Here is a 26,265-nt window from a genome sequence, read left to right on the forward strand (position 1 = left end):
ATAATCTTGACTTTACGATGTTATATAATTTGCATCAATTCTCACCCATAATTACTTTTTGTAAGCTCAAACATTGAAAATTTGGTAATGTCCTATAACTCGCTTCTGTGTTAGGGATCTATGGCAGACAAACTCTGAAATTACCCCCAGTTATCCCTGTTTCTCATGCCTTTGTGTAATCCCCTCCCCTTGAGTGGAAGCAGAACCTCTGGTTTGCTTCTAGCTGATAGAATATGACAAAGACAATGGCATGTTACTTCCATAGTTATGTCACATAAGATTGTGACTTCCATTTTGCAAACATCCCCTCTGTTGATTCTCTCCCTTTCTGGCTTTGATGAAGTAAGCTGCCACATGGAAAGGCCATGTGGTAGGGAACTAAGGGAGGCTTGCAAACTGAGGCTCTCGGTCAAGGAATTGAGAGCATTCAGCAAGGAACTGGGGTCCTCCATTGATAAACCACAAGGTACTGAATTCTGCCAACAGCCATGTGAGCTTGGAACCAGATCCTTCCCCAGTCGAGCCACAGACGAGGTCTCATCCCTGGGTGACACCTTGATTCTAGTGTTGTGAGAGAACGTGAAACACAGGACCCAAGCCATGCTTGAATACCTGACACACGAAACTGTGAGATAATAAATATTTTGCATAAGGCACTAAATTTGTGGTAATATGGCCACACAGCAATAGATGAATAAAGGATCTAACCAAAAGAGACTATGATTTGAGCACCTCATCAACTCAAGCAGAAGACAGACTTCTGCTTGTCAGAGGTATGAATTCTGACTGATTGCCCAAGCCTCCAGTTTGTTTGCATCATCCAGCTACTTAAGCTGACACTGCTACACCTAAGGTTCAGCACTGCAACCTCAGATGACTTCATTCTGGGCTACGTCATCCAGAAGTCATAAAATTATCTCCCAAATATTAAAGAATTTAAACAAATTACTATCTTTAGCAGTGCCAATCAAATGTCACCCAAGAGGTAAAGTAATATTCACTTCAGTATTTTAGAGAGAAAAGTCATAAGAGGTAACACATAATAGAAATCTTCTATTTAATAAAATGTAAGAGTAGATGGGAAAAATCAAGTTTTTCACCCTCTAAAAAGCATACATTCTAATTACAACACATTAAATATTTAACAAATCCTGACTTCTAGGTAAATGGAAAGGAAATTTCCTTTGCTTTTAATTTAGAATAAAAGGTGATATGTAGGTGGTGAAATGGTGCAGCTTACAGTGCCTACATTATTGTACAGAAAGAAAGGGCAGCAGGGAGCTAGAATTATAGAAGCAGGAAAAAAATGGTATGACAACCAGGTAGGCAGCAGTAGCCATTTGACTCTCTAACTACCAGCTCTCATAGGCTTCCCTGCCTTAGAGTTATTGTAACTATATCGCTAAAGAAAAAAAAAGTGTGGTTATTTGTTACTTAGCTGTCCTTATCACACTGATTCAGAAATTAGGTGTATGTGTGGGAGAATTTTCAAAAGAAAATCCACATACAGCTGTGAATCACTCACCTGAAGAACAATGAGCCAAATGGGCAATCACTGAGACAAACTGTCACTTATCAAAACTCTATAAGCAATGCGGAGGTTAACCTGGGGGTCTGAATCTGTCAGCGCCAAGTTTCTTCCAGCTGTCACAATCGAACAAGCTGCCTCCATCATAAAATAATGCAAGCCAAATTCAACTGAGTGGGACTCAAAGAAACATCTGAAATTCAACAACAGAAGCCTTGCCATCTAGATGATTTTGTGACAAAGCTGATGACAAGGGGTTGGAAATGACAGAATACATCAGTATGAAAGTCTCTCTTTAATGACCCGATGTCATGAATGAAGCATGAAGGACAAGTGACTAAACACAGATCATTCTTATTTAATACCATATTGAGGACTAAGGCTCACATTATCCTCTACAGGTACTGCTTGGATCCTGTATTAGTTTCTTTTGCTGCTGTAACAAATTACCACAAACTTAGTGGCTTAAAACAAAACAAATGCATTCTCTTTCAGCTCTGGAGGCCAGAAATAAAAAGTCAGTTTCACTTGGTTAAAGTCAAGATGTCACGAGGGCTGCCTCCTCTAGAGGATCTGGGAATAATCTGTTTCTTGTCTCTTCCAGCTACTAGAGGCTATGGGTATTCCTCGATGGCTCTGGTTCATGGCCCTTTCCTCCCATCTTCAAAGCCAACAGTTTAGTATCTTCTATCATTGCATTTCCTTATTCTTTCTGTAGTCTACTCCCCCTCTACCTCCCTCTTATAAGGACAGTTGTGATTACATTTAGGGTCCACCCAGATAACCCAGAATTATTTCCATATCTCAAAATCCTAATTTACATCACAACTGCAAAGGCCCTTTTGCTATAAAAGGTAACATTCACAGTTTCCAGGAATTCGGACCTGGATATTTTTGGGAGCTATTATTCAGAATACCACAGGCCCTGTCTCATAAATGTTTTAATTGGAAGCTGTTCGTCTGTGGTAAAGAGGTTATTACTCATATACAAAGCCATCTAAATATAATAAATGTAAATTAATTAGAGATTGAAAATCAATAGTATTTTGACTCCTAAACACCTTATTAATTGTTCTGAGAAATTTTTGAGCCATTTCTCTTGGTAAGCATAATGTAAAAAAACTAAAGAGCAGATTTTAGTGGGTCAATATTATCTTGGCAATCTCATGAGTACTGCTGTGTGTGTACACACACATGCACACATAAGCACACGCAAGCTTGTGAGGGTCAGGAGATTGGATAAAGGTATACTAAAAGTGAATACTTAAAGAATTCTAATGATACCTGCATGCTGTACTCATGGAATGATTCACACTATAACAACCATGGGTGCTGGAATGTACATCAGTAAGCATCAAGCAATTTTAATTCAAAAGACTCTGAGCAGATTTTGAAGCAGTTGCTCTGACACCTGAGGGTATAACTATGTTTGAAGGTGTGTGGGATGTGGAGAGGAGAAGGAACTAACTTTTATTAAATGGCTACTATGTTTCAGGCACAGAGTTACAGGTTTTACAAATTTTAATGTTAATTAAGGCTCACAACAACAGATGCTGGAGGTATTAAAAGAAGAAGCTAATAATACCCAGAGAGGATTAGGTAACTTTTCCAAGTTTGCCAGCTAGCAAGTAGTATAGCTAGACCCACATTTTTTGAAATATAAATATCCATAATGGGGTTTCAGCATGTTACAGCAGATATAGGAGAGGTCAAGAGTCAAGAAAACACAATGGTTCTTTCAGAAGAGCTCTGGGGAAAAAAGGAATGAGACAAGCGGAACAACATTATCACACACTGCACCAGCTGACAATAGTAGTAGGTCATAATAACTGCAGAACAGTGTGCTGGGCCCCATTTAGTGATGACATCACAATACATATAAGCAATAATGTTTCTACTTCTGATTCCTATTTCACTGCTTTGACCCTCCATCACTTATTTGGGCACAGAGTATTCATGGTATCACTTCTCCCCATAAAATGGGTTTGACAACCAAGCCCGATTTCTTACTTCATCCTCAGATGTAGCTTTATACCTTTAAATGAACAGAGATTAATTGCATAGATTTTCCATAATGGGGCTCATTCATTTTCCGTATTATAGTATCTACTTTCTAAAGCTGATTTTACTGAGATCTAATTTTCCAGCTCATGCCACTATAGAAATGACTGTTAAAAACTTGATCCAACAGGAATCTGAGTCATTGCTACAATGGGAAAATATCTGTACCATAAAGAAGACAAGATTGTCATTTCATTAGACTTCCTCTTGACTTTAAACCATTAACCTTTGTCAATAATGGGATATTCATTTGCAGCTCACTAACTGGAATAAAACTGAAAGTGATACCATCAAGATATAGATAATTCTTTGGTAAAACCACAGCTTCAGGGTCCATGCCTCCAAGGATAATTAAAGAAATAGCTGTTGGTGTTCTGAGTCTGCTTGAGTAACCTATACTTTATGGGATAAGAGAGATAGATTAAGACAGGGCAAATCCAGGCCAAGACTTCAGTGAGATCTCAAGTCTATGTATTGTGAACATATGTTTTGCGCGGAAATGAATTAGGTAAGACGTCATGAAACGAAGGACTGAGAGTCAACGTGGTTTTTTCTTTATAATACCTTCAGTAGCAAAAATTCCTTTCCTTATTTATAGGCATCTTTTCATACTTTGCCTTTATCATAGAGAAGAATATATCTCTGGTCCTTTTTAGTCAATATCTATGAACAGCTGAAAATACAACGCAAGTAAGAATTGCTTCCCAAAGTTCCTGTTTGCATTTCCGTTTATTTACATGTTTCTTTGGACCTATATAGACCCAAAACAACCTGAGATAAATGCCACTCATAACTGTATCCCTCAGGGGATTATGTAATTTTTAAAAGCCCATATATTTGAGCTTAACTGATTAATCATTTTCCCTCAACTCTTTCCATTATAATTCAGTTTGCTTTGTGTTAATTCCTTTTTTTAAATAATCTCCCAACTCCTCCTACCACCCAGGCTGAAAAACCCAGGAATCAACAAAGACCCTCTCCCTCAACTCCTGCAGCCAAAGGCCAGTCCAACAGAATCTATCCAACTTCCTTATTCCAGTTTTCCAGCTCTGATTGGATTTGTATCTATAATAAATCAAAAAGAGGTCAACTAAGAACAAAACTAACATCATTAGAATAAAATCACCTTATAAACTGGAATGCAAGGTGCTAATGTTATTACTTTTCATTCTGACAAAATCACCTTATAAACTGGAATGCACCGTGCTAATGTTATTACTTTTATCTTTTTTTAGTTTGTACTGCACATCACAGTTTTAATTTTTTTAACTGTTAAGTTCATGGTTCATATGCAAGTTTGTTATATAGGTAAATTTGTGTGATGTGGGTTTATTGTACAGATTATTTTGTCACCCAGGTACTAAGTCTAGTACTCATTAGTTATTTTTCCTGATCCTCTCCACCCTTCCAGCCTCCACCCTCTGATAGGTCCCAGTGTGTGTTGTTTCCCGCTATGACTTAAACAAAATGACAAAAAAGAGCAAACAACCACATTTAAAAGTGGGCAAAGAACGTGAACACTTTCCTAAAGAAGATATACATGTGGCCAACAAGCATATGAAAAAAAGCTCAATATCAATGATCATTAGAGAAATGCAAATCAAAACCACAATGAGATACCATCTCGCACCAATCAGAATGGCTAATATTAAAAAGTCAAAAAAATAGATGCTGTCAACGTTGCAGAGAAAAGGGAACATTTATACATGGTTGGTGGGAATGTAAAATTAATTCAACCATTGTGGAAGACAGTGTGGAAATTCCTCAAAGATCTAAAGACAGAAATACGATTCAACCCAGTAATCCCATTACTGGGTATATACAGAGAGGAATATAAATCATTCTGCTATAAAGACATGTACACATGTGTTCATTACAGTACTATTCACAAAAGCAAAGACATGGAATCAACCTAAATGCCCATCAATGACAGACTGGATAAAGAAAATATGCTACCTATACACCATGGAATACTATCCAGTCATAAAAAATAATGAGATCATGTCCTTTGCAGGGACATGGATGGAGCTGGAGGCCATTATCCTTAGCAAACTAATGCAAGAACAGAAAACCAAACATTGCATGTTCTCACTTACAAGTGGGAGCTGAATGATGAGAATGCATGGACACACAGAGGGGAACAACATATTATTTTTATCCTTACTTGAAAAGTATGTCTTGATTTCCTCGATATAAAATTCAAGACCTTGGGGATGCAGACAAAATAGGTTGTTTCATGTGGGTTTATGATAGGCTGAATAATAGCCCTTTCAGGATGGCTACATCGTAATAACCAGAACCTGTGAATATTTTGCCATAACCACACATCACAAATGGACCTATGAAGTTACAGAGTGAGAGATTATTATGGATTATCTGGATAGACCCAATGTAATCACAAGAGTCCTTAAAGAAGGAAAAAAGGGTCAGAGTCAGACAAGGTAATGAGAAGAGAGCAACGGCCCCAATAGTCTCAACCCCTTATAACATACATTCAAATACAAAATACCATCTAAATCTCATCGGCTGAAAAGTCCCAAACCTTATCATCTAAAGGATCTATGGGTGATGCTCTGGATATAATCCATCCTAGAGAAAAATACCTCTCCATCTGTGGATCTGTGAAGCTAGAAAATAAGTTATCAGCTCGAAAAGGACAATGGTGGCACAGGCATAAGATAATCAATATAGACATTCTCACTGGGAGAAAATAGAAGGGGAAAAAGGGGTCACTATTCCCATGACATTTTGCAATCCAACTGGGAAAATTCTATCATGTTTCAAAATCCAGGAATAATCCTCTGTGGCTGGAGGGTCCATCCTCTGGGCCAGTGGCTCTGCCATGACCTCAGAGTTATCCTTCTTTTCATGAAGGGTAATGTGTCTAAACCTGAGTTATTTTATTAGCCTGTTTTCTAACTGGAGAATTTTGGAAGTCAAACAAACTTTTATCATTTTGTTCTTTCTCTGTCTCAGTCCAAGCTGGCAGTGTTTCTGCTGATACAACATTCTCAAAAACTTTGTGGGTCTCCCACACATGTTACAGGGAGTAAATCCATCAAACAAGAGGCTCTTCCACAAATATATGCAGGATAATCCCATTTTTATTCCTGGCTCCTGTTGAGATCTGTGAGGGGATCCATGAGTCATATACTTAATCTTTTCAAACACTTTTCTGTGTGATTAAAATACTGACCCTTATCTAAAATTGTTCCAAGGCACGAGCAAAAGGCTACTCAGCCAAACCTTTGGCATTCTCTCCAGAGCATACTTTCTTGTAATCAAATCTTCTAACTTTAGCAGTTTTTGAAAGCTGAATAGACTGAGAATTTCCTAAATTATCAAGTCCTAGTTCCTTTTTGTTTAACAGTTCTTCCCTTAATCTATTTCTTTCCTCTCACATTTTACTATAAGAAACAAGAAATCAAGCCACATTTTCAACAGTTTGCTTGGATTTCCAAGCAAATTTCCTCGGCTAAATCTCCACGCTTATTGCTTAGAAATTCTATTTCCCACATGACTGCAGAACAAAATTCTGCTGAGTCTTCTGCCACCAAATAACAAAGAACCCTTAATTCCATCTGGGCCATTATGGGGAGTTCCTTTAGCATTACTATTTCTATAGTTTATTTATAATAACTTTAATATTCTCTAAGACAATTGATTTTTTCTCTATTATGTTCCTCACTTCCTTCTGAGCCCTTACTGGCATAGTCCTTAATATCTATATTTCCACTAGCAATCTGTCCCCTCAGTCCCAACCCCAAGCATCGCTGAGTCTTTCTAATCTTCCTTTTCTACAGACCCACCTGACCTCTCCCCTCCTCGCCAGGCCGAGCTAGGTCCCAATTCTTCCTCAGCCTCCGCTCCTCCACCCTATAATCCTTTTATCACCTCCCTTCCTCACACCTGGTCCAGCTTACAGTTTCATTCCGTGACTAGCCCTCACCCACCTGCCCAGCAATTTACTCTTAAAAAGGTGGCTGGAGCTAAAGGCATAGTCAAAGTTAATGCTCCTTTTTCTTTATCCCAAATCAGATAGCGTTTAGGCTCTTTTTCATCAAATATAAAAACCCAGCCCAGTACATGGCTCGTTTGGCAGCAATCCTGAGATGCTTTACAGCCCTGGACCCTAAAAGGTCAAAAGGCCGTCTCATTCTCAATATACATCTTATTACCCAATCTGCTCCCAACATTAAATAAAACTCCAAAAATTAAATTCCGGCCCTCAAACCCCACAACAGGACTTAATTAACCTCTCCTTCAAGGTGTACAATAATAGAGTGGAGGCAGCCAAGTAGCAACATATTTCTGAGTTGCAATTCCTTGCCTCCACTGTGAGACAAACCCCAGCCACATCTCCAGCACACAAGAACTTCCAAACGCCTAAACCACAGTGGTGAGGTGGTCCTCCAGGCCCGCCTCCTCCAGGAGCTTACTACAAGTGCCAGAAATCTGGCCACCAGGCCAAGGAATGCCCACAGCCTGGGATTCCTCCTAAGCCGCGTCCCATCTGTGTGGGACCCCACTGAAAATTGGACTGTTCAACTCACCTGGCAGCCACTCCCAGAGCCTAGAACTCTGGCCCAAGGCTCTCTGACTCCTTCCCAGATCTTCTCGGCTTAGTGGCTGAAGACTGACACTGCCCAATCGCCTTGGAAGCCCCCGAGACCATCATGGATGCTGAGCTTTAAGTAACTCTCACAGTGGAAGGTAAGTCCGTCCCCTTCTTAATCAATACGGAGGCTACCCACTCCACATTACCTTCTTTTCAAAGGCCTGTTTCCCTTGCCTCCATAACTGTTGTGGGTATTGACGGCCAGGCTTCTAAACCTCTTAAAACTCCGCAACTCTGGTGCCAACTTAGACCATACTCTTTTAAGCACTCCTTTTTAGTTATCCCCACCTGCCCAGTTCCCTTATTAGGCTGAGACACTTTAACTAAATTATCTGCTTCCCTGACTATTCCTGGACTACAGCTACATCTCATTGCCGCCCTTCTTCCCAATCCAAAGCCTCCTTTGCGTCCTCCTCTTGTATCCCCCCCACCTTAATCCACAAGTATAGGATACCTCTACTCCCTCCTTGGCGACCGATCACGCACCCCTTACCATCTCATTAAAACCTAATCACCCTTACCCCACTCAATGCCAATATCCCATCCCACAGCATGCTTTGAAAAGGTTAAAGTCTGTTATCACTCGCCTGCTACAGCATGGCCTTTTAAAGCCTATAAACTCTCCTTACAATTCCCCCATTTTACCTGTCCTAGAACCAGACAAGCCTTACAGGTTAGTTCAGGATCTGCGCCTTATCAACCAAATTGTTTTGCCTATCCACCCCGTGGTGCCAAACCCATATACTCTCCTATCCTCAATACCTCCCTCCACAACCCATTATTCTGTTCTAGATCTCAAACATGCTTCCTTTACTATGCCTTTGCACCCTTCATCCCAGCCTCTCTTCGCTTTCACTTAGACTGACCCTGAGACCCATTAGGCTCAGCAAATTACCTGGGCTGTACTGCCGCAAGGCTTCACAGACAGCCCCCATTACTTCAGTCAAGACCAAATTTCATCCCCATCTGTTACCTATCTCGGCATAATTCTCATAAAAACACACGTGCTCTCCCAGCTGATTGTGTCCGACTAATCTCCCAAACCTCAATCCCTTACAAAACAACAACTCCTTTCTTTCCTAGGCATGGTTAGTGCAGTCAGAATTCTTACACAAGAGCCAGGACTGAACCCTGTAGCCTTTCTGTCCAAACAACTTGACCTTACTGTTTTAGCCTAGCCCTCATGTCTGCATGCAGCGACTGCCGCTGCTTTAATACTTTTAGAGGCTCTTAAAATCACAAACTATGCTCAACTCACTCTCTACAGTTCTCATAACTTCCAAAATCTATTTTCTTCCTCACACCTGACACATATACTTTCTGTTTCCCGGCTCCTTCAGCTGTACTCACTCTTTGTTGAGTCTCCCACAATTACCATTGTTCCTGGCCCAGACTTCAATCTGGCCTCCCACATTATTCCTGATACCACACCTGACCCCCATGACTGTATCTCTCTGATCCACCTGACATTCACTCCATTTCCCCATATTCTTTCATGTTTCTCACCCTGAACACACTTGGTTTATTGACGGCATTTCCACCAGGCCTAATCGCCACTCACCAGCAAAGGCAGGCTATGCTACAGTATCTTCCACATCTATTATTGAGGCTACTGCTCTGCCCCGCTCCACTACCTCTCAGCAAGCCGAACTCATTGTCTTAAGTCAAGCCCTCATTCTTGCAAAAGGACTAAACGTCAATATTTATACTGACTCTAAATATGCCTTCCATATTCCGCACCACCATGCAAGAGGTTTCCTCACTACACAAGGGTCCTCTATCATTAATGCCTCTTTAACAAAAACTCTTCTCAAAGCTGCTTTACTTCCAAAGGAAGCTAGAGTCATTCACTGCAAAGGCCATCAAAGGGCATCAGATCCCATTGCTCAGGACAATGCTCATGCTGATAAGATAGCTAAAAAAGCAGCTAGCATTCCAACTTATATCCCTCACTTTCAGTTTTTCTCCTTCTCATCTGGCCACTCCCACCTACTCCCCCACTGAAACTTCCACCTATCAATCTCTTCCCACACAAGGCAAACGGTTCTTAGACCAAGGAAAATATCTCCTTCCAGCCTCACAGGCCCATTCTATTCTGTCGTCATTTCATAACCTCTTCCATGTAGGTTACAAGCCACTAGCCCGTCTCTTAGAACCTCTCATTTCCTTTCCATCATGGAAATCTATGCTCAAGGAAATCACTTCTCAGTGTTCCATCTGCTATTCTACTACCCCTCAGGGATTGTTCAGGCCCCCTCCCTTTCCCATACATCAAGCTCAGGGATTTGCCCCTGCCCAGGACTGGCAAATTGACTTTACTCACATGCCCCGAGTCAGAAAACTAAAATACCTCTTAGTCTGGGTAGACACTTTCACTGGATGGGTAGAGGCCTTTCCTACAGGGTCTAAGAAGGCCACCGCAGTCATTTCTTTCCTTCTGTCAGATATAATTCGTCAGTTTAGCCTTCCCACCTCTATACAGTCCGATAGCAGACCGGTCTTTAGTCAAATCAGCCAAGCAGTTTTTCAGGCTCTTGGTATTCAGTGAAACCTTTATATCCCTTACAGTCCTCAGTCTTCAGGAAACGCAGAACGGACTAATGGTCTTTTAAAAACACACCTCACCAAGCTCAGCCACCAACTTAAAAAGGACTGGACAATACTTTTACCTCTTTCTTTTCTCAGAATTCAGGCCTGTCCTCGGAATGCTACAAGGTACAGCCCATTTGAGCTCCTGTATGGATGCTCCTTTTTATTAGGCCCCAGTCTCATTCCAGACACCAGACCAACTTGGACTGTGCCCCAAAAAACTTGTCATCCCTACTATCTTCTGTCTAGTCATACTCCTATTCACCGTTCTCAACTACTCATACATGCCCTGCTCTTGTTTACACTGCCGGTTTACACCGTTTCTCCAAGTCATCACAGCCGATATCTCCTGGTGCTATCCCCAAACTGCCACTCTTAACTCTTAAAGTAAATAAATAATCTTCGCTGGCAGGGCTATGCTGAACCTCCTTAGGCACTCTAATTAGATGTCCTGGGTCCTCCCAATTCTTAGACCTTTAATACCTGTTTTTCTCCTTCTCTTATTCCGTTTAGTTTTTCAATTCATACAAAACCGTATCCAGGCCAACACCAATAATTCTAAACGACAGATGTTTCTTCTAACAACCCCACAATATCACCCCTTACCACAAAATCTTCCTTCAGCTTAATATCTCCCACTCTAGGTTCCAACGCCACCCCTAATCCCGCTTGAAGCAGCCCTGAGAAACATCGCCCATTATCTCTCCATACCACCCCCAAAAATTTTCGCCGTCCCAACACTTTACCACTATTTTGTTTTATTTTTCTTATTAATATAAGAAGACAGGAATGTCAGGCCTCTGAGCCCAAGCTAAGCCATCATATCCCCTGTGACCTGCACGTACACATCCAGATGGCCAGTTCCTGCCTTAACTGATGACAGTCCACCATAAAAGAAGTGAAAATGTCCTGTTCCTGCCTTAACTGATGACATTGTCTTGTGAAATTCCTTCTCTTGGCTCATCCTGGCTCAAAACCTCTCCTACTGAGCACCTTGTGACCCCCCACTTCTGCCTGCCAGAGAACAACCCCCCTTTGACGGTAATTTTCCTTTACCTACCCAAATCTTATAAAACGGCCCCACCCCATCTCCCTTCACTCTCTTTTCAGACTCAGCCCGCCTGCACCCAGGTGATTAAAAGCTTTATTGCTCACACAAAGCCTGTTTGGTGGTCTCTTCACAGGAATGCGCATGAAACTTGGTGAAGTATGTATGTCAAAAGCTGAGACAGACCAAAACCTAGGCCTCATGTGCCAAACAGTTAGTAAATGTATTATGTAAGAAATACATTTCAAGTTGTGAATGCAAAGGAAAAGTTCTTGAAGGAAATTAAAAGTGCGACTCCAGTGGACACACAAATGATAAGAAAGGGAAACAGCCTGAATGCTGATATGGCAAAAGTTTGAGTGCTCTGCAAAGATCAAACCAGCCACAACATTTACTTAAGCCAAATGCTAATCCAGAACAAGGCCCTAACTCTCTGCAATTCTATGAAGGCTAAGAGAGGCAAAGAAACTGCAGAAGAAAATTTTGAAGCTAGCGGGGGTTCATGAGGTTTAAGGAAAGAAGCCATTTCCATGACATAAAAGTGCAAGGAGAAGCAGCAAGTGCTGATGGAGAAGCTGTAGCAAGTTATCCAGAAGATCCAGCTAAATTGATAAAGGTGACTACACTAAACAACAGATTCTTAATGTAGATGAAACAGCCTTCTATTGGAAGAAGATTCCATTTAGGACTCTCATAACCAGAGAGGAGAAGTTAACATCTGGCTTCAAAGCTTCAAAGAACTGGCTTACTGTTTTATTAGGTTGTAATGCAGCTGGTAACTTTAAGTTGAAGCCAATGCTCATTTGCCATTCTGAAAACACTAAAGCTGTTAAGAATGATGTTAAATGTACTCTGCCTGTGCTCTGTAATAAAATAATAAAGCCTGGATGACAGTACATTTGTTTACAGCACAGTTTACTGACCATTTTAAGCCCACTGTTGAGACCTACTGCTTAGAAAAAAGATTCCTTTCAAATTATTATTGCTCATCGACAATGCACCTAATTACCCAAGAGCTCTGACTGGAGGTGTACAAGGAGACTAATGTTTTCATGGTTGGTAACACAACATCCATTCTGCAGCCAGTGGATCAAGCAGTAATTTTGACTTTCAAGTCTTATATAAGAAATACAGGGCGGGACCAAGATGGCCAACTAGCCAACAAGAAGCAGCCACCATCAGAGGCTCCCATCAAAAAGAACCATAATAGCGTGTGAATCCTGCACTGGCAACTGAGGTATCCAGGTTCTCTCATCAGAACTGACTAGGCAGCTGGTGTGACCTACAGAGAGAAAGGAAGAGCAGTGGTGTGGGAGGTCCCCCTGAGAGCCACACAGGGCAGGTGGGTCCCCACCCCCCAGCCAAGGGAGGCGATGAGTGAGTGTGCTACCCAGCCTGGGAAACCACTCTTTTTCCACAGACTGTGCAACCCCCCCATCAGAAGATCTCACTCATGAAACCACAACACCAGGGCCTAGGATCCCAACCACAGAGCCCTGCAGATTCTCAAAAGCCTCTCAGCTAGACTCTGCTTAGGCCTGCTGAGTTCCCAGTGGGGAGGGGCAACCAGCACCACAGCTGCGGCTGCCTGCTGTTTAAGCCATTTGAGCTCCTTGGGGGAGGGGCAGCAGCCAGCACTGGGACTGATAGCTGCCTAACACACTAAGCTCCCTGGGCAGGGGAAGGATGGCAGCCATCTCTATAGCTCCAGGCTACACTTTTCCCCTGCTGGAGCCAGGGAGGCTTGGTTCCGAGAGGGGTCCCCCACAGCACAACGCACTGGCTGTGGCAGACTGTGGCCAGAGTGCCTCTTCAGGCCTGACACTGACCCACCCCTCCTCACTGGGAGGGGCCTCCCTGCAGGAACTCCAACTCCAGGCAGGGGCTCAGGCACAAAACTCTGATCTCCCTGGGCCGGAGCCACTAGAGGTAGGGGTGACCACAGTCTCTGAGGACCAGCAGACTTAGCCTTTCCTCCTGCTAGTTCTGAGAAATCTGGGCAGCCCAGATGAGTGGGTTTCCCCTCAGCAAAGCACTCCCCCTCCACCAAGGGACAGTCAAAGAGCTTCATTAAACGGGTCCTGCTCCCTGTACCACCCAACCAGGTGAGACCATCAAACAGGGGTTGTCAGACACCCTATACAGGAGTGATCATACTGGCATCAGATCGGTGCTCCTCGAGGTCAGAGTTCCTAGAGGAAGGAGCAAGCACCCATCTTTGCTGTTTTCCAGCCTCCTTGAGTGACATCTCCAGGCACAGGAGCGAGCCAGATGAATCATGCCTGAAGTGAATGCCCAGCAAACCACAACAGCCCTACAGAAGAGGGGCCTGACCATTGAAAGAAAAACAAACAAACAGAAAGCAACAACAACAGCATCAGCAAAAAAAGTCTCCCCAAAAAAACCCATCAAGGATAGGCAGCCTCAAATATCAAAACTAGACAAATTCATGAAGATGAGAAAGGATCAACAAAAAAACACTGAAAGCCCAAAAGGCCAGAGTGCCTCTTCTCCTCCAAATGATTGCAATGCCACTCCAGCAAGGGTGCGGAACTGAGTGGGAGTTGAAATGGACGAATTGACAGAAGTAGGCTTCAGAAGGTGGGTAATATCAAATTCTGCTAGCTAAAGGATCATGTTCTAACCTAATGCAAAGAAGCTAAGAACCTTGAAAAAAGGTTACAGGAGCTGCTAACTAGAATAACTAGTTTAGAAAGGAACATAAATAACCTGATGGAGCTGAAAAACACAGCAGAAGAACTTTGTGAAGCATACAGAAATATCAATAGCCGAATCAACCAAGAGGAAGAAAGTATATCCGAGTTTGAAGACCACCTTGCTGAAATAAGGCATGCAGACAAGATTAGAGGAAAAAGAATGAAAAGGAATGAACAAAACCTCCAAGAAATATAGGATTATGTAAAAAGACCAAACCTACAATTGATTGGAGTATCTGAAACAGATGGAGAAAATTGAACCAAGCTGCAAAACACATTTCAGGATGTTATCCAGGAGAATGTTGCCAACCTAGCAAGAAAGGCCAACATTAAAATTCAGGAAATACAGCGAACACCACTAAGATACTCCATGAGAAGATCAACCTCAAGACACATAATCATTAGATTCTCGAAGGTCAAAAGGAAGGAAAAAATTTTAAGGGCAGCCAGAGAGAAAGACCAGGTCACCCACAAAGGGAAGCCCATCAAGGCTTCTGCAGACCTCTCAGCAGAAATGGTACAAGCCAGAAGAGAGTGAGGGCCAATATTCAACACTCTTAGAAAAATAATTTTCAACTCAGAATTTCATATCCAGCCAAACTAAGCTTCATAAGCAAAGAAGAAATAAAATCTTTTCCAGACAAGCAAATACTGAGGGATTTCATCACCACCATGCCTGCCTTACAAGAGCCCCTGAGGGAAGCACTAAATATGAAAAGGAACAACCAGTACCAGCCATTGCAAAGACACATCAAAATATAAAGACCAATGACACTATGAAGAAACTGCATCAACTACTGTGCAAAATACCAAGATAGTATCATGATGACAGGATCAAAATCACATATAACAATATTAACCTTAAATGTAAATGGGCTAAATGCCCCAATTAAAAGACATAGATTGGCAAATTGGATAAAGAGTCAAGACCCATCAGTGTGCTGTATTTAGGAGACCCAACTCATGGTCAAAGACATACATAGGCTCAAAATAAAGAGATGGAGGAAAGTTTACCAAGGAAATGAAAAGCAAAAAGAAAGCAGGAGTTGCAGTCCTAGTCTCTGACAAAACAGACTTTAAACCCACAAAGATAAAAAAAGACAAGGGCATCGCATAATGGTAAAGGGATCAATTCAACAAGAAGAGCTAACTATCCTAAATATGTATGCACTCAATACAGGAGCACCCAGATTCATAAAACAAGTTCTTAGAGACCTACAAAGGACTTAGACTCCCACACAATAATAAAGAGGGACTTTTAACACTCTACTGTCAATATTAGACACATCAATGAGACAGAAAATTAACAAGGATATTCAGGACTTAAACTCAGCTCTGGATCAAGTGGACCTAACAGAGATCTACAGAACCCTCCATACGAAATCAACAGAATATACATTCTTCTCAGTGCCACATGGCATTTATTCTCAATTTGACCACAAAATTGGAAGTAAAACACTTCTCAGCAAATGCAAAAGAACTGAAATCATAACAGCCTCTCAGACCACAGCGCAATCAAATTAGAACTCAGGATTAAGAAACTCACTCAAAACCACACAATTACATGGAAATCGAACAACCTGCTCTTGAATGACTCCTGGATAAATAATGAAATTAAGGCAGAAATCAAGTTCTTTGAAACCAACAAAAACAAAGAGACAACGTGCCAGAATCTCTGGGACACAGCTAAAGCAGTGTTAAGAGGGATAGTACTAAATGCCCACATCAGAAAGCTAGAAAGATCTCAAATCGACACCCTAACCTCACAATTAAAAGAGCTAGAGAAGCAAGAGCAAACTAATCCAAAAGCTAGCAGAAGACAAGAAATAACTAAGATCAGAGCAGAACTGAAGGGGATAGAGACACAAAAAGCCCTCAAAAAAAAATCAATAAATCCAGCAGCTGGATTTATTGAAAAAATTAACAAAATAGGTAGACTGCTAGCTAGACTAATAAAGAAGAAATGAGAAAAGAATCAAATAGACACAATAAAAAATGATCAAGGGGATATTACCACTGATCCCACAGAAATACAAATTACCATCAGAGAATACTATAAACACCTCTACACAAATAAACTAGAAAATCTAGAAGAACTGGATAAATTCCTGGACACATACATCATCCCAAAACTAAACCAGGAAGAAGTCGAATCCATGAATAGACCAATAACAAGTTCTGAAATTGAGGCAGTCAATTAATAGTCTACCAACCCAAAAAAGCCCAGGACCAGAAGGAATCACAGCCAAATTCTATCAGCCAAATTCTACAAAGAGGAGCTGGTGCCATTCCTTCTGAATATGATCCAAACAATGAAAAGCAGGTACTCTTCCCTAACTAATTTTATGAGGCCAACATCATCCTGATACCAAAACTGGGCAGAGACACAACAAAAAAGAAAATTTCAGGCCAATATCCCTGATGAATATTGATGCAAAAATCCTCAATAAAATACTGGCAAACCAAATCCAGCAGCACATCAGAGAACTTATCAACCACAATCAAGTTGACTTCATCCCTGGGATGCAAGGCTAGTTCAACATACGCAAATCAATACATGTACTCCATCACACAGACAGAACCAATGACAATAACCACATGATTATCTCAATAGATGCAGAAAAGGCCTTCAATAAAATTCAACATGCCTTCATATTAAAAACTCTCAATAAACTAGATATTGATGGAACATATCTCAAAGTAATCAGAGCTATTTATGACAAACCCACAGCCACTATCATATTGAATGGGCAAAAGCTGGAAGCATTCCCTTTGAAAACTGGTGCAAGACAAGGATGCCCTCACTCACCACTCCCTTTCAACATAATATTGGAAATTCTGGCCAGGGCAATCAGGCAAGAGAAAGAAGTAAAGCATATTCAAACAGAAAGAGAGGAAGTCAAATTGTCTCTTTTTGCAGATGACATGATTCTACATTTAGAAAACCGAGCATCTCAGCCCAAAAACTCCTTAAACTGATAAGCAACTTTGGCAAAGTCTCAAGATACAAAATCAATGTGCAAAAATCACAAGCATTCCTATACTCCAACAACAGACAAGCAGAGAACCAAATCACAAATGAACTCCCTAAAGAGAATAAAATACCTAGGAATACAGATAACAAGGGATGTGAAGGACCTCTTTAAGGAGAACTACAAACCACTGCTCAAGGAAATCAGAGAGGACACAAACAAATGGAAAAACATTCCATCCTCATGGATAGGAAAAATCAATATTGTGAAAATGGCCATTCTGCCCAAAGTAATTTATAGATTCAATGCTATTCCCATCAAACTACCATGGACAATCTTCACAGAATTAGAAAAAACTATTTTAAATTTCATATGGAACCAAACAAGAGCCCATATAGCCAAGACAATCCTAACCAAAAAGAACAAAGCAGGAGGCATCACACTACCTGACTTCAAACTATACTACAAGGCTACAGTAACCAAAACAGCATGGTACTGGTATCAAAACAGACATATAGACCAGTGGAACAGAATGGAGAACTCAGAAATAATGCCACACATCTACAACCATCTGATCTTTGACAAACCTGACAAAAACAAACAATAGGGAAAGAATTTCCTATTTGATAAATGGTGCTGGAAAAACTGGCTAGCCATATGCAGAAAACTGAAACTGGACCCCTTGCTTACACTTTTACAGAACTTAACTCAAGATGGATTAAAGACTTAAATGTAAAACCCAAAACCATAAAAACCCTAGAAGAAAACCTAGGCAATACCATTCAGGACATAGGCATGGGCAAAGACTTCATGATGGAAACGCCAAAAGCAATTCCAACAAAAGCCAAAATTGACAAATGAGATCTAATTAAACTAAAGAGCTTCTGTGCAGCAAAAGAAACTATCATCAGAGTGAACAGGCAACCTACAGAATGGGAGAAACTTTTTGCAATCTACCCATTTGACAAAGGTCTAATATCCAGAATCTACAAGGAACTTAAACAAATTTATAAGAAAAAGACAACCCCATCAAAAAGCAGGTGAAGGATATGAACAGACACTTCTCAAAAGAAAACATTTATGTGGCCAACGAACACATGAAAAAAAGCTCAACATCACTGATCATTAGAGAAATGCAAATCGAAACTACAGTGAGATACTGTCTCATGCCAGTCAGAATGGCAATTATTAAAAAGTCAAGAAACAATAGATGCTTGGGAGGCTGTGGAGAAATAGGAACACTTTTACACTGTTGGTGGGAATGTAAATTAGTCCAACCATTGTGGACGACAGTATGGCAATTCGTCAAGGATCTAAAACCAGAAATACCATTTGACCCAGCAACCCCATTACTGGGTATATATCCAAAGAATTGTTCCATTATAAAGACACATGCACACGTATTATCACTGCAGCACTATTACAATAGCAAAGACATGGAACCAACCCAAATGCCCATCAATGATAGACTGGATAAAGAAAATGCGGTACATATACACAATGGAATACTACGCAACCATAAAAAGAAATGAGACCTTGTCCTTTGCAGGACTTGGATGAAGCTGGAAGCCATCCTAACTAACAGGAACAGAAAACTAACAGCAGAACAGAAAACCAACACAGGAACAGAAAACCAAACACCGCATGTTTTCACTCGTAAGTGGGAGCTAAACAATGAGAACACATTTAGTGGACAACAGCATAGTGTAAATACAACTTTTATATGCACTTGGCAATCAAAAAATCCATGTGAGTTGCTCTACTGCAGTATTTGCTTTATTGCAGTGGTCTATAACTGAATCTGTAGTACCTCCAAGATATGCCTGTGTAAAGCAACATATTCACAGTTCTGTGTATTAGAATGTGAACATCTCTGACATGAAAATATGCATAAATTTCTCACATTTTATAAGAAGTTTTTATTCATCTTTCTATTTGAAAGATGCTTTTTCTGAGTATAAAATTCTAGATCAACAGCTATTTTTTGGCACCTTAAAGACAGTCCATTGTCTTTCTGGGTCACAAAGGCAGTGATAAGAAGTCCACTGTCACCCTCATCTTTGTTCCTCTGTAACTAATGAAGTTTTGAAGTAATGAAGTAGTTTGTAAGTAATGAAGTCTTGAAGTTTGCCATTTTTTTTCTTCTGGCAATTTAAATTTTATAGTTGAGGTTCTTAGAGTGAGCTTTTCATTTCAGTAATTGTACTTTTGAACTCCAGAATTTCTATTTGATTTTTTTTAATCACTTCTCTCTATTGATATTCTCTATTTGATGCAAAATTGTTGTCCTACCTTCCTTTATTTAATCATAGTTTCCTTTAGTTCTTTGAACATATCTATAATGGCTACTTTCTAGTCAGTGTCTGTTAGTCTGACTTCTGACCACTGTCTGCCTACTGTACTTACAAAGTATGGGTCATATTTTCTTGTTTCTTTTCATGTCTTGTAAATTTTTGTTGGTAACTGGACATTTTAGGTAATACATCATGGCAACTCTGGGTAAACCCACACCTGCTCTAAGCTTGCTATTATTTGTTTTTTGTTTAATGACTAGCTGGACTATTTGAGTGATGTTCACTGTCATCCTCATCTTTGATTCTTTGTAAGTAATGAGTATTTTTCCCTTTTTGCATGTAAGTTTGTCACTGTATCACTAGATTTCAGTAAACTGAATATGACACAAATATGACTATTTTCCACCTGCAGTGTTAAATCTTTGGTGCTGCTCCTCAAGGAGTTGCAGCTTTGTGTATGTATGCTCACATACGGTCACTAGTATCACAGTGGTTTTGGCAGGACTCTTTTTGTCACTTTCTCTGACCACATCCAGCTGTTAAGCTATACTAAGTGCCAGCTGATTTATGTACTGCTTTCAACAATACTGTGGTGCTTAAATTGTTCTACAGACTAATCCATCAAATTCGGGTTCCTTTGAAGGAGTAGTTCCTACATTGTTTGAGATTTGCTCTGTTAAGGAGCTCTGACCACAGATGGGCTCCTACAAGCTGTCTCTTTCCAAGGGTCTCTGCTTTTCCCTCCAGGCAAAATTTCAAGTCAAGTCGAGTCAAGACTCTGGAACTAGGGTGGCAGACAATTGCACACACTCTCTAAATGACACCCTCACTTTAGGAGCTGAGTGCTCACTGGGGGCCAGAGAGGGTAGAAGATGAACAGTAGCCTCCAACTTTTTTGGCTAGTTTCATCCAGAGTACAACCATCACTTTACAGACTAAGGCAAGGACAATCAGAACCCCTATATCTCAGCAGTGCCAAACCCAAGGTAGAGCCTGCATCTCATGAGTGGGGAGCTGTGCAGACGAGAACTCTACTTCAGAACTTAGCCTCATCAATAGGTAGCTGTGGCAAGATGAGAAAAGCTGATATCCTGCCATAGGATTACCCTCTGTCTGGGAGCTGAGAATAGAGAGAACCTTGTGTTTTGGGCTGCACCAGTTTGGAATAAAGTTTCCATCTCACTAAGTTGGAAAAGGGGATAGGAGGCAACGGGTCTCAGTTCCCCATAGAGTCTTTCTGTTCTTACCACAATACAGATTTTCTTGAATAAATGTTTCTTCATCTATGTATTATTTAAATGTCCGTAAGACTATTTCCAGACATTAAATGGTATGTTGTTGGGTATTTTTGTTTTTGTTTTTGTTTTGTTTCTTTTCTTTGTTTGCTTGTTTTTGAGATGGAGTTTCCCTCTTTTTGCCCAGGCTGGAGTGCAATGGTGTGATCTCAGCTCACTGCAACCTCTGCCTCCCAGGCTCAAGTGATTCTCCTGCCTCAGCCTCCCTCCCAAATAGCTGGGATTACAGGAATGCACCACCACACCTGGCTAATTTTGTTTTATGTTTGTTAATTTGTTTGTTTTTAAGAAAATGTCTCACTCTGTCGCCCAAACTGGAGTGCAGTGGCGTGATCTCTGCTCACCACAACCTCTGCCTCCCAGGCTCAAGCGATTCTCCTGCCTCAGCCTTCCAAGTAGCTGGGATTAGAAGCGTACGCCACCACACCCAGCTAATTTTTGTATTTTTAGTAGAGACGGGGTTTCACCATGTTGGCCAGGCTCGTCTCAAACTCCTGACCTCAAATGATCCACTCGCCTTTGCCTCCCAAAATGCTGGGATTATAGGCGTGAACCACCGTGCCCTGTGTGTGTGTGTGTGTGTGTGTGTGTTTTAATTATCTTCACCAGTTTTTCTGGAGAAAGAGTCTGCTGAGCTTCTCATGCTATTATGCCAGAAGACCCTCCCAGTCAATTAACAAAAGTGGCAAGGTAATTCAATGAGGATACTAGAGTCTTTTTCAAAAAATGGTTCTAGACAATGAATATGGGAAAAATGAAACTCAACCTTTCCTTATACCATATCCAAAATAATTTGGAATGAATTACAGCCTAAAATATGAGTCAAACTATTAAACTTCTAGAAGAAAACACAGGAAGAATTATTTATAATTTTGGGATAGGCAAAGATATCTTAGCTAAGACACAAAAAACATGAATCATACACACATAAAAATTGTAAAACTGGGCTTCATCAAAAATTTTTAAAGTTTGTCCTTTAAAAGACACTGTTGGAAAAATTAAAAGGCAAGCCAAAGACTATGAGAATAACTTTACAAACCAGAAATCTGATGAAGAACTTGTTTTTGAGATATATAAAGAATTCGTTCAACTGAATAATAAGAATATAGACAATCCAATTTAAAAATGGGCAAAAGTTTGAACAGATACTTCATCAAACAAGATATGAAAAATGACAAGTAAACAAATAAATGATGTTCTATAATATTGGTAACCTTTAAGGAAATGCAAATTAAAAGCATAGGATTGCACTATTTACCTATTAAAATGGCTAAAATTTAAAAGACTGATGATATACATAGCAAGGGTACAGAGCAACTGTAATACTTATACATTACTGATTGGAACATAATACGGTACAGCCACTTTGGAAAGCAGTTTGGCAATTTCTCCAAAAGTTAAACACAGACATAACATAAAGTGCAGTAATCCCACTCTTACATGTTTACCCAAGAGAAATAAAAACACAAAGACTTACATGCAAAGATTCATAGCTTTATTAATTACAGCCAAAATCTGGAAACAACCCAAAAGTCTATCAACAGGCAAATGGATAAACATGTTGTAGTATAGCCTTATAATGAAATACTACTCAGCAATAAAAGGAATGAAAATATCAGTGAAAGAAGCCAAGCATGAAAGACCGTATGATTCTATTTGTATGAAATTCCAGAAAAAAAAAATTATAGTGATAGAAAACAAATGTGTGGTTGCCTTGGGGTGGGACTGTTGTGTGGAAATTGACTAAAGGGGCATGAGAGATCTTTGGAAGAATGATGAAAATATTTTATATCTTTATTATGGTTTTAGTTACATTACTATACATTTTTCAAACTCACCCAAATGAATCCTGAATGAATTTTATTGTATGTAAATTATATCTCTAATTTTTTAAAAAAGGTCAATAGAAGCAATGTATTAAATAGTTTAATAGTAGAGAAAGATCAGAAAGATCGAGACAGAGACACTGTCTTCATGTATATTAACGTACTGGATATCAGAGATTCTGAAATTATGTTAGATATCAAGTGAAAATATTCTTTTGTCAATCATTTTCATTCAGTTATAAGACCAACATTTATCTTAAGCCAGATGTGTGAAAATCAGATGTAAAAATAATTATCATACTATTTCACAAGAGTGCTATTGTTCGTTGCTCATTAAAAAAAAAAAAAAGAGCAAGAGTATGTTGAGATGTCATGGCTAACAAAGCTATAATAAACTGGGATTTTTCTCAGCAAATGTTTGCTTCCCTTTCCTCTTTGGGTCAGGTTATACTTTCCACTCCCACTGTCTTTATGCTTGGCCATGCGACTTGCCTTGGCCAATGGAATGTGAGCATGCAGGATATCTGCAGAGTTTTAAATGTGTTTACCTGGCTTAGCTTGCACTTGAACTCCTATAATCAACATACAATTACAACACAGGCAACCAGTGCCTCGTTAGGCTGGATCAAAGCATGAAGCATAAGGGGCAAACTTGAACTTACCTCAAAGCCTGAAACTGAACTACAGCATAAAGCAGAGCCACTTATGAGTGAGAAAATTAAAAGCTTGCCATGATACGACAATAAATTTGGTGGAGGTTTGTTACAGCATTACTATGGCAAGAGTTGACTCATACAAAGCTAACATTTGAGGAGAAATTACAATGTTCTAGGCACTGAGCTACAAACTTTACATATATTACCCATTTAATTATCACAATGACTCTGTAAGAGAAAACATTTTACATTGTCTTTTTAAAATACATGATGAAACTGAAGCACGAATAGGATACTTGCATTATCCAAAGTCTCAGAGCTAGTAAGTAACCAAGTAGGGTTTAAACCCAGGATGTTATAATTCTAATACTCACCCAATGCATTAATTATCAAGATCAAATTGAATTTTTAAATTCTATTCTTCTAGTTGGGGTGTTAAATAATGGTTAACACTCTTCAATCTCCATAAACCCTTTTCTTCTCTTCCACCTAACCTGACCATCTTCATACCTGTATCTAAACAACCATCTATTTACTGTACCCCAACTATTGGGTTGTCAGTAGCTAGAAAAGTACACTGCCTTGACTCCATTACAAGGTTAGCTGATGGATTTTCCATATAGCTTTGCAAAATTGTGCTTATTCATGTTGATTCCATTTTGCATTCCCCACAATAGCTGTTCCAAACCTTAATCACCAAGATAAGCCCTAATTTCAATATCACTCCTCACTCTCAGAGGCTCTGCCTCCAATTTCACAGCAAATGAATATTCCATGAGGCATTACATTTCTCAACTTTTTTCCTCTCTGCCTTATACCTGTCTTTACTTCTCTTTACTCCTTGCTCTTGTGTCTCAAATGACTAATTCTACCCCCATATTCTTGTCTTTCTTCCTTCCCATACCTTGTTCTATAGATTTAACATCTTCCTTTTTTTCTCTCTACTAGAAAACCTACATACTCATTTCTCCCACATCTTTTTTTGCTCTTGTTGCCCACGCTGGAGTGCAGTGGCATTATCTCAGCTCACTGCAATCTTCACCCTCCGGGTTCAAGCAACTCTCCTGCCTCAGCCCCCTGAGTAGCTGGGATTACAGGCATGCACCACCACGCATGGCTAATTTTTGTATTTTTAGTAGAAATGGGGTTTCGTCATGTTGGTCAGGCTGGTCTCAAACACCTGACCTCAGGTGATATGCCCGCCTAGGCCTCCCAAAGTGCTGGGATTACAAGCATGAGCCACCATGCCCAGCCCTATTTCTCCCACATCTTAAGCCAACTTTCCCACAAACCTGATGCCTCCACAAACCATCAACTCATCTTTCTCCTTGCTTTCACTATTAAACTTCTTGACAAAGTAGGTGCTGTATCAGCTATCTTTACTTTTTCACCTCCAAGTCACTCCTTAATACATTACACGATAAGTTCCCCTTCTGTGAACTTTACCAAAATTATTCTCTCAAAGGACACTGACAGTTTCCAAATTGCCCAAGTCAGTGATCTCCTCTCAGTTATCATCTTAACCAAGCCTTTCTCTAGTTTTAAATGACACTGTTGACTACATACATCAATTCCATCCCTCCAGACCCACCCCGCACCTCATTGCTCCTCCTTCTGTGTTCTCTATTATGGTTACTGGTACCATTCAGTCACCCAGCCTAGAAGTCTTAAGGTCAATCTAGTCTTTTTCTCTCTCACATCATAGCCTCTTAACATCTCCAATATTATTTTTATTACTATTTTGCTCTTACAATCTCTCAGTTGGACTATTCAAAAAGTCTTCTAAGACGGAAGTTGATAGCAATAAACACCTACATCAAGAAAAGTAGAAAGATTTCAAATAATCAGTCTAATGATGCACCTAAAGGAATTAGAAAAGCAAGAATAAGCCAAATCCTGAAGTTAGCAGAAGGAAAGAAGTAATAAAAATCAGAGCAGAAATAAATGAAAGAGACTACAAAAATAAAAAAGATTGATGAAACGAAAAGTTGGCTTTTCAAAAAGATAAAATTGGTAAACCACTAGCTAGACTAACCAAGAAAAAAAGAGAAGTCCAAATAAATAAAATCAGAAATTAAGAAATGGAACATCACAACCAATACCTTAGAAATACAAAATATCATCAGAGACTATTATTAACAGCTATACATAAACAAACTGGAAAACCCAAAGGAAGTGGATAAATTCCTGGACATATACAGCCTACCAAGAATAAATCAGGAAGACACAGAAAACCTGAACAGACCAATAATAAGTAATGAAATTGAATTTGTAATAAAAAGTCTCCCAACAAGGAAAGGCTTGGACCAGATGGCTTCACTGCCAAATTCTACCAAACATATAAAGAAGAACTAGTACTAATTCTTCTCAAACTATTCCAAAAAAATAAAGAGGAGGGAGTTCTGCCTAACTCATTCTATGAGGCTAGAATTACCCTGATACTAAAGCCAGACAAGGACATACACCAAAAAAAAAAAAAAAAAAGGATATCCCTGATGGACATAGACACAAGAATCTTCAACAAAATACTAGCAAACTGAATATCATAGCACATCAAAAAGATAACACATACACCATGATCTAGTTGCATTTATCCCAGGTTGCAAAGATGTTTCAACATATGCATATCAATAAACATAATATATCACATCAACAGAATGA

General features: G+C 39.9%; 1 protein-coding gene across 6 annotated transcripts in view; it reads right to left on the reverse strand.

Annotated features, from left to right (window-relative positions):
- Nucleotides 1–26,265, reverse strand: part of ANKS1B (ankyrin repeat and sterile alpha motif domain containing 1B) — a 1,280,047-nt gene that overhangs the window by 976,371 nt on the left and 277,411 nt on the right. The window lies entirely within an intron of this gene.

This window comes from Pongo pygmaeus, chromosome 10, assembly GCF_028885625.2.
Source record: "Pongo pygmaeus isolate AG05252 chromosome 10, NHGRI_mPonPyg2-v2.0_pri, whole genome shotgun sequence".
Classification (NCBI taxonomy): domain Eukaryota; kingdom Metazoa; phylum Chordata; class Mammalia; order Primates; family Hominidae; genus Pongo; species Pongo pygmaeus.